The sequence below is a fragment of the Chrysochloris asiatica genome, unplaced genomic scaffold (genome assembly GCF_000296735.1).
Source record: "Chrysochloris asiatica unplaced genomic scaffold, ChrAsi1.0 scaffold00075, whole genome shotgun sequence".
NCBI lineage: Eukaryota > Metazoa > Chordata > Mammalia > Afrosoricida > Chrysochloridae > Chrysochloris > Chrysochloris asiatica.
The window spans coordinates 3,387,696-3,398,050 of NW_006408593.1; the positions used below are offsets into that span (position 1 = coordinate 3,387,696).

General features: G+C 40.4%; 1 protein-coding gene across 3 annotated transcripts in view; it reads right to left on the reverse strand.

The window, feature by feature from the left end:
- Nucleotides 1-10,355, reverse strand: part of LRRC4C (leucine rich repeat containing 4C) — a 269,415-nt gene that overhangs the window by 38,727 nt on the left and 220,333 nt on the right. For 2 of the 3 annotated variants that reach the window (XM_006865020.1, XM_006865021.1), the window contains one exon: nt 4,061-4,114. The exons of the other annotated variant lie outside the window; for it this stretch is intronic. The gene's annotated coding sequence lies outside the window, so the exon portion shown is untranslated. The remainder of the gene's footprint in view (nt 1-4,060; nt 4,115-10,355) is intronic. 3 annotated transcript variants of the gene reach the window in all.

The following is a 10,355-nucleotide window of genomic DNA, read 5'->3' on the forward strand; positions in this document are numbered from 1 at the left end:
TAGCCACCCTATATAGGGTTTCAGAAAACAGCTAGTGAATTTGAACTGCCGATCTTACAGTTAGTAGTACTGTGCTTGTCTCACAGCATTACATTAGACCTACTTTTGTCATTGACAATTCTGAAACTCCTTTTTCCTAATCTGTAAAATGGATGTATCTTTCTTTCCTTTCTCATATATATCTCAAACTATCATGAGATAGTTTATGAATTGTGACATCAATTTGAAATATAAGTATTACAAGGTGGCGCGGGTGTGCTGTTGAGGTAGTTCTGACTCATATTGACTCTGTATAGGATTTCCATGGCTCTAAATCTGTATGAGACCAGAAAGCCTCATCTTTCTCCCGCGGAACAGCAGGTAGTTTCGAACTGCTGACCTTGAGGCTAGCAGCCCAAATTGTAACCACTATGCTACCAGAGCTCCTTGGAAATTGATCATTTTGAGTGAATAAATATTAAAAACAAAGCAGGGAGGGAGGAAGGAAAGGCTTTCTTTATGTGCTAGGCATTAAGTATCTTACAAACACAATTTTGTTTAGTCCTCATAACAATCACATGAAGGAAAAATAAGTTATCTACTTCATACAGATGAAGAGTCAGGCACTCTGTCACTTATACCAAACACACAATTAGTAACTGATATCTGTCTGTCTAAATTCACCCCATTTAAAGAGGTTATATTTTCTACTAGTGGTATAGTTTTATGGAACCCTGGCAGCACAGTGGTTAAAACACTCGGCTGCTAACCAGAAGATCAGCGGTTCAAGCCCACCAGTTGCTCTGTGGCATAAAGCTGAGGCAGTCTGTAAAAATGTATGGTCTTGAGAACCCTTTGGGGCAGTTCTAAACTGTTCTATAGGACCACAAGGAGTCAGAGTCAACTGAACGGCAATAGCCTTGGTTTTACATAGTTTTAGGTAAGGTGACTTCCTCTTTCCGGGACTCATTGTCTACATATAAGTAGAAGCACTGTTACAGTGTGCTTACTGCATCCTCCTAGCTCATGTTTTACTTATTCTTCATTCTTTCAGACTACGATGGACTAGGGAGATATGTCTGGCAATCTACTTTCAAAAATCAGCCAATTACAAACAACTGTATGGGTCAAATGGTCCAGCCCATAGCTAATCATGGAAGTGATAGGGCAGCATTGTGTTCTGTTACGCATGGGGTAGCTGTGAGTCCTCAGTAAGATCTCTCTGTGGAATGAACCAGCAAAATCATCTGGTGCGCAGTAGATTTTCAGGAAATCACATTGTTTTCTTTCCTAAACCAATTCTTCCTTTCTCTTTGAATATGACCAACACAATCGTTTTTTGCTCCATCTGTTATTGTTGTTATTGTTAAGTGCCAAAGAGTCGGTTCTGACCCACAGTGACCCTATATAGGGTTTCTGAAGAGCAGTTGGTGGATTTGAACTGTCTACCTTGTTCTTCACAGTCCAGTGCTGATCGTACAACAAGAGTCCATGTAGAGCACAGAAAATTAAGACTAAGGAAAAATGTCAGACTGGTTGAACACAATAGGCAAACCCTGTGATTGTTAACGTCCACTGTAAGCCAGAGCGGTTCTTCTGACCAAGATGTGCCACTTTAGTAAACTTCACTCCCAATTCCTTTATTTTTGAAGAAAAACATTTCCAGCTAATAACACAATTACACTTAAGTATCTGAGCCCATTTTAGTATTATTACATTTGTTAAATTTAACTGAGTCGAAATTACTTCCTCGTTGCTAATAAGAGAAAAGGGAGGGGAAGAGAGAGGCAAGAGGAGGAAATGACTGAGGGGAAGAGAGGTTTGGGAGGGGTAAAGGAAGATAGACACACACTCAGGGTGACAGAGAGAAAAACAGAGAGACAGCAATACTGCATATGGTCTCAAGTCCAATAAATGTCAGTTAAACTTGCTGCTTTCAGTTTCTATGGAAACCCCTTAAGTTAAGAGTGGAACACAGACATTTTGGGGGCTGCAATTCACAAGCTGTTTATTTAATTATGATGAAACATGAGACTGTTATGGACAATACTATTATCATACTGATAGCATTTAGGATTCAGCAAATAGGTATGGAAAAATAAAAAAGGTTATTATTTTTTTGAAAATTACTAGCTTCAAGTGAATCATATGCAAATAAAATACATCTTGTTTCTGTAGGATTTCACACATTATTTCCTGCAGGCGAACCCCAAATTAGCCAAATGACTTTTGTTAAAAGGTACTTCTTCAGATGCCTCCTGCCAATTACACATCCCACCCCACCCCACTGGATGCCCAGTGAACAAAACCAAGGTCACTGCATATATTCAATTAAACCCAGGATAACACCAAAGTGCAGCACAGCTGGAAAAGCAAGCACATTATTACTCCATAGATCATTTGTGAGCAATGAATAGGTCTCCAGTGTTTTTCTATTTTATAGACATTTGAATATAAAAATAAAGAAAATGGCTTCAGATTAGCTCTTGCCTTTCAAAATAAACAATCACTTTTAGAGCATTATTCCTAGTAGCCTGAAGAATAATGATTGGAAACCATCACTTTTATATTCTTGAAGAGTGGAAATCTTTTGCTAAGCCTTCATTTGGCCCCAGGGAACTATTTGACTGATGGCTCATTCACACCCTTCTTCCTTCACAAAACAAACATGTCCTTTCCCACCTACTTATGATGTGCCAAGCTCTGTGCTTTGTTGTTGTTGTCACTCATAGTGACCCAGTATAGGGTTTCCAAGGAGTGTCTGGCTGGTGAGTGTGAACTGCCAACCTTGAGGTAGGTCCAGTGTTTTATCCCTGACTGCCACACCAAGTCCTGTGCTGGTTGTAGGGAAAGCAAGAAACTGAAGCCACAGTCCTTATCTTCGTTACATACAGACTTTTTAGGGGGAAATTCTGATGGTGAATATTTGTGGATGGCCGAGGATGTCTCCTAGGCACTAGCTACATAGATAAATGTATCCAGGATCTTCCTTTCAGGGAGAGTACAATTCAATGGAGACACAAAGATACATAATCACACTTGGTAAATTAGAGGGACAGAAAAAAAGAGGGAGCCCCCCAACAAGATGGGTTGGCACAGTGACAGCAACAATGGACTCAAGCATAGTAGCAATTGTAAGGATGGCACAGGACCGGGTGGGGCTTTGTTCTGTTGTACCTATAGTTGTTATGGGTCAGAACCGAATCAATGGCACCTAACAACAGCAACAATACTCATAAATGATCAGAGATAGGGCCAAGGTTCTGCTTGGTATACAGTTAGTCCCGGACCCATGGTAATCCCTGCATCTTGGTGACTATCATGGCAACCCCGTCACTACAAAGGGAAAACAACCAAGTGCTGGCTCATCTCTATAATATAATGGGTTTCTGATTGGACCATTGGGATCCATAGGGTTTTCATTAGCTGATTTTTAGAACTAGATCACCAAGCCCTTCTTTCTGATTTACCTTAGTCTGTAAACTTTTCTGAAACCTGTTCGGGATTATAGTACTACACATGCCTCTACTGACAAACTGCCAGTGGCTGTATATAAGGAGCACTGAACAAGAACCGAACCCAGGTCTCCAGTATAGAAAGTCAGACTGCAACCACTGAACCATACTGTTGGGTGAGCGAGGGAGGCTTTAGGAAAACTGTCATAGATGATCCACATTTGCAGCTCTGTCCATGAACCTTCAATGCTTTTATAAAATCTTTAGCCCAAACAATACCACTGAGGGAGAAGGCACTTACAAGAGAACTGAATCATAAGGGTCAAGCTTACGGAGTCAAGCTGGGGACATGAAGGCTGTTTCTAAACGGGCACAAAGAAATATAAAAGAAATTTGCAAATATGACTCAATGGCTATGCTGTTTCAACTACAGCAGATTATTATTATTTTTTTTTTTTTGAAATTCAGTAGTTTGCAGTAGCTGGGTTTTCCCCAAGTTGCTCATGCTAGCAAAGCTAGCCGTTTGTGTTATTGAATTTGACAGTATATAATAAGCCACTTCACATTAGCCGCTGCTGCGGTGTTCAGCATATTGTGGGAATGATTTAGCATGAATCATCACCCACCTAGCTCTCCATTGTGGTCACTACACTGTGTAAATAGGCAATGTGTTTGGCAATCTGAAAAAAAGCATCCGTTAGAACAATTCAGCGCATTTCTTGATCTACCGCCACACCATTGGTACCACAAACACAGTTGGTGCCAATATGTATTGAATTGCCACTGTATTTTCACACTGTCCTGGGCAGGAGGCCAAGGCAGCTATTTTAAACACTGGTCAGTCTGAACAATGAATTCTTTCAATGTCAATAAGAAATGTGCATTGGGAAGTTGAAGATCTGCAGTCTACACTTGGTTCTGATTATTAGACGACCTTTAGCAAGTCTTCTCTCCGATCCAAGGTCCTGATCAGAACCACCTCCTGATATTTTGGAAAAGATCAAAGAAAAGCATCTATTTTGAAAACAACTAAAACCCAAAAAGTCAAACCTATGGCCATTGAGTAAATTCTGACACATAGCCACCTTCTAGGACAGAAAAGACCAGGGCCCTATGGTTCCAAGGCTGTAAATCTTTAAGGAAGCAGAGAGATACATCTTCCTCCTGCACAGCAGCTGGTGGGTTCAAATCACCAATCTTTCAGTTAAGAGGCCACTGTGTCACCAGGATTCCTTGAGGGGAGATGGGAAATAGAGCACGTTGCGTTATTAAAGTCAAATGAGATGCTAAAGGTATGGCATGGACATCTACTACAAAATCTAATTGGGATTTCTCCCCAGATACAAAGACAAGAATTATAGCTAAACCTCTTGTTCCTTCTTCCCCTCTCCAGCCTCGTACATTACAAGCCAGACTGAGACTGAAGGCCACACAGTACTTGGAGTAAAGAGAACGTAGAAAGAGAGCCCTGGCAGTTTGCAATACATAATAAACTAAACACTTTCATTGCAACAAATTCAGATCTTTATAGTGCAAGCTTAGAAATACAGTTGATGTGGACTACAGATCAGAGGAAACCGAATAACTGTTTCCAAATGGAAAGTTTCCAAAGAATTAGTAAACAGAATCAAGGACAGATACAGACATCACCAAGCATTTTTATCAAAAGCAGAACAGAGGTAGGTGTTAAAATCTTCCAAAAATGAAGAGATGGGAAGAGTGGGTCTGTGTTTGACTTCAACAAAGAGGTGCTAATAGGTGGTGTTCTCTGATGGGGTCAGCCTCTGTGCTCCCTCATTGATGTGCTAGATTGTTTTGCTTGGAACCAATAATGTAAATAAAAGTGCTTCTCAAACTTCAGAGCAATAAACCATCAACTATTACTCATTTTATTATTATTATTTATTTTGTGCTGTTATTGTTAAGTGTCATGGAGTCAGTTCTGACTCATAGTGACCCTGTATAGAATTTCCAAGGAGCAGCTGGTAGGTTTGAACCACTAACCTTGCCATTAGTTGTCCAGTGGTTATCCAGCAGCACCCCATCAGGACATAATGATATAAATAGCATTATTCATAGTAGATAGTAATGTTATATAGATAATATAATTATAAATTGACTATAGAAATGATCTGTATGTTCCCTGTTATTCGTTTTTTAAAACTCTATACTAGCCTAAAGGAAAGCTTTCTCAAATCTCAAGGTTTCAAGAAGTTCAATACATAAAATAGCAATCAAGTTATTAGACAATGTGGCCGGAATTTATAATGATGCCAGAGCAAGACTGTTGTTGTTAGATTGTTAGGTGCCTCAGAGAAGGGTGTGACTCCCAGTGACCCTGTGCAGGACGCAACGAAACCCTGGTCCTCCGGCGCCATCCTCACAGTTGTTATGGCCGAGGCCACTGTTGCTGTCCTTCTGCCAATCCATCTCATTGGGGGCCTTTCTCTTTTTCATTGACCCTCTGTTTTACCAAACATGATGTCCTTTTCCAGGGATCGATCCTTCCTGACAACATGTCCAAAGTACAAAAGATGAAATCTTGGGATCACTGTAATATGAACATCTCATGGGAGCAGAAATGCCTAGAAGATTGTCTAAAGCTACAGGAACATTCTCCATTGTACCTCTTTAACAGGATGCATTACTACGTCCATTGTGACATTACTGAGCATTCTGCTAATCATTCATATTGTATTTGCCTGCTCATGCACCTTTCTGCTTCAGTAGACCAAATGCTCCACTGGGACACAGAACCACAGTCTATTTTACTCATGTCTTTCCCATGACTGCCATGCTAAATGTCTCGTGAATAAGAGAGTAGCTTATTTGGTTATACCTAGAAAAACTAACTGAAATTACAATCTTAAAATAGACTTATGGTGGGATAGTTGTACTTATCTAGTGGATTTCAACTACATACAAACAATCAATCAGTAAAATTTATTAGGGAGAAGCTTGTGAAACTACTATTTTTGAATGTATGAATAATATCAACTATTTCTTATGTCTCAAACAGTTTCTAAAGAAAGATAATGTTTTTTTAAATGTGCAATTTACTAATCTGATTTCTGAGATTTATTGAAATCCTTTGTAGCTTACTTCTGGTTATGTAAATGTTGATGAACTAAACAAATGTGGTGGGGGGAGCCAGTGCTTTTATTTCAGTGAATAGTTTTCTAATTTCAAATATTCAATCAACTTGTAAAGCGGTATCTTAAAAATAGACCTAGAACCAGTATGTTCAGTCATTTACTATTGTTAAGTGCCATCAAGTTGGTTCTGACTCATAGAGACCCTGTAAAGGAGCAACTGGTTGGTTTGAACTGCTGACCTTGTAGTTCGCAGTCCAGTGTTGATCCTACAGTGCTATACCGGGGGTCCATCATTTTTTATACAGTAGTCTTATCTATTGTTTATTTTTATCAGGTTCTCAAACACAAAGCATAGAAATTATCCACTTGCTCTGCCACAGTCTCAAAATCCAGAGGTGCCACCAATGTACATAGTTGGAATTCTAAGGTGAACATTTTTTCTTTAAAGTTGTTGGGCATCATTGACTTGATCCAGACTCATAGTGACCCCATGTGACCAGCTCCTTTTTCACCTGAAATCTCCAGAGAAACAATTAACAGCACACTTATATTTTTTATATAGTATCATCTTCATTGTACTACGTATTGTGGCTGTCGTTAAGTGCGGTTGAGTTGGTTGCAACTCACAGCAACTCTGTATAGGGTTTCCAAGGAGTGGCTGGTGAGCTTGAACCATTGACCATACTTCTCAAATTGACACTGTGGTCCACTGCAGTATACTGCAACACCACACCAAAACTCCTTATCACACTGTATTTGTTATTTTGTTTAAGATTATATTTCCTAATTTATAAATTCCATGAGGACCAGGGCCATATCCTAATAAGCAATGCATTGCCACTGCAGAACACTGTGATGAGAATATACCAGAAAGACAAATAGAGAGAGCAAGAGAGAAAGAGAGAGTCCTAGTGTGATGCTTTAGGATAAAGCACTGGACAGCAAGGTAGGTTTGAACCACTAGGTTGGCAGTTCAAACTCAGCAACTGCTCCTTGGAAATTTATTTTATACATGGTTATTATGACTCAGAACCAACTCGACAGTACTAACAATATATCTATAGATAGATAGATAGATAGATAAATAGATAGATAGATAGATAGATAGAGATATATAGATAGAGACTCCTGGCATGGCACTGCAGGATCAGCACTAGGTTGTGAACCAGAAGGGGAAACCCTATACAGGGTTGCTATGAGATGGAACCAATTCGACAGCACAACAAATATCTCTATCTTTTATCTATATCTATGGAGTCCTGGTGTGGCACTGTGGGTTAATGCACTAGGCTGCAAAGTTGGTTTGAACCACAGGGTCGGTGGTTTAAGCTCACCAGTTACTCCTTGTAAACCCTATACAGGGTCATTATGACTCGACAGCACTTAACAACAACAGTAACTTATCAATATCTATCTATCTATCTATCTATCTGTCTGTCTGTCTGTCTGTCTATCTATACCAAGAATTCTGGTAGAGTAGTGGTTACAAGTTGGGCTGCTAACAGCAAGGCCAGCAGTTTGAAACTACCAGTCATTTAGTGGGAGAAAGATAAGGCTTTCTGCTCCCATAAGGATTTACAGCCTGAGAAACTCTATGTTTATACATATGTATGTATATGTGTATATATAGTGGTGGTGTGCCATGGAGTTGGTTCTGATTCAGCACACTGCATAGGGCTTCCAAGGCTGCAAAATCTTTATGGGAGCAGAAAGCCTCCTCTTTTTCCCTCAGAACAGCTGGTAGTTTCAAACTGCTGACATTGAGGTTAGCAGCCTGACTAGTAACCACTATGCTACCAGAGCTTGGGAACAGAAAACCTAAAATTTCTCCCATGGAATGGCTGCTAGTTCAAACTGCTAACCTTGAAACGAAATGAGTTTCTGGAGTATAAACACAAAGGAAATTTACATTCTTCTTAATCATCTTGTTTGCTAATAGTAGGCCAGTTTAGCATGAGAGACCAGGGTCTTTTGAGGTAGGAGATGATATATACAAAGCATCCTTGATTTAAACATAACAGCATCAGTGAGAGTCTGCTCTAGCAGATCTACATCTCCAGTTTGAGAGGACACAGGATAGCTGTGGTCTCTGTAAATGCGACATTTATCTGCAGGAGTGCAGGGATGAAGGACGGATCCAGACTGCCACAGTCATGAGAGATTTCTCTCCTTAAAAGTAAAGATAGATGAAACAAAATATCAGCCACTATGCTATATATGGAGCCCTAGTGTGGCACTGTGGACTAATGTGGGCATCAGACTGCAAAGTCGTTTGAACTGTAAGGTCAGTGGTTCAAGCTCACCAGCTGCTCCTTGGAAAGCCTACACAGGGTCACTATGGGTCGGAATCGACTCAAGGGCACTTCACAACAACACAACAACAAGGGGAAATAGTCTCAGGGGCCTAATAATGGCAGAGAAATTTGAAAGTGTGATAAGAAACACAGCAATTTCTGAATCAATCAGGACTCTGCCTTAGGCCCACATGCAGTCTTGGCGGAGGTCAGAGAACGGGGCCACAGCCAATCTGCTACAGAGTGAAAACCACCCAGCTACTTGTGTAAAGAGAGCTGTGACTTTTTTTCTTCTTCTTTTTTTATTCTACTCTTGTGCTATCCCCTGTCACACTCTGTCTGCCCAGCCTGGGTGTCTCAAGTGGGTGGAAGGACACCCCCAAATGTTTCTGCATTGTACCCACAGAGTACAAATTTCCCACAACACAAAGAGGAAGTAGTTGAAAGTGCCAGTCAGCTCCAGAGGCTAATTCTCTGGTGGGTTCTTATGACGTTTGACTTTTGCGTTTAGCCCTGAAGTTGGCTCTCCTACTTGGGCAGGAGATTGTATTCTTGCCTTATCTTACAGTAGGTCTGGGCATACAGTCAAACCATATTCCCATCCAGTAAAACACAAACACAAAAGGCAAGAGTCAACACTAGACACAAGAACAGTGTGTAAAGGCAACATCTGTTAAAAACACTCTAAAGGGAGAAGGGCACAGTTATTTTGAGAAGGATGCTGTGGATATGCAGAGACCCAACTGATCATCAGAGATAAAAGTGTGAACAATCTTTCTTCCATTCATTTCTCATGCTCTGTCTGCACACATCCCCGACAGTGACTAGCGGGGGTGCCTGAGTGAGTGGACACCCCCACCCACCCCTGGAGGTTTCTACTGTGCATACACACTGATCTGCTCATCAAAGGCTACTGGACGAGTTTGCTATGGTTTTTGTTTTTGCTTTGATTTTTGTTTCTGTTTTTTCTCTTTTTGGTCCCACTTTTTTCCTTGGGGTGGGAGCTTTCTCTCCTTATGTTACCCAAGAAGAGACAGCAATTGTGGCCATATAGTCAAGCTACAACCATACCTTATAATATCCCATCACCTGGGTAGGAGCCAATACCAGCGGCTATACATTACATATATAGCCAACTCTTGCTAAGATTAGTCTCAGTTGAGTAATAAGAGACATGAAAAGGGAAGCCTATCTCTGGATCACATCTCCCAGAAGGTACTCAGTAAGCTTAATAATACAGCAACGTACATTCACTAAATTATAGAAAACACATCTAACAACTTAAAATGTCCAGGAGACAACAAAAGCCCTTGGCAGATGTCCAGAAACAAAAAAGGGTAACTGAGACAAATGAGCCGGAAGTAGACCTAGACTTCCTATTAGAAGGAGAGCAGGCCTTGGAACTGTCTAAGAAGCAATTCAGGAGAGTGATACTGATGTGCATTCAAGTGTTCCACATAAAGATGGAGAAAAATAAGGAAGAAGTCAGGAAAGTGCTATAGGAACAATCAAATAAGATAGATACAGCATTG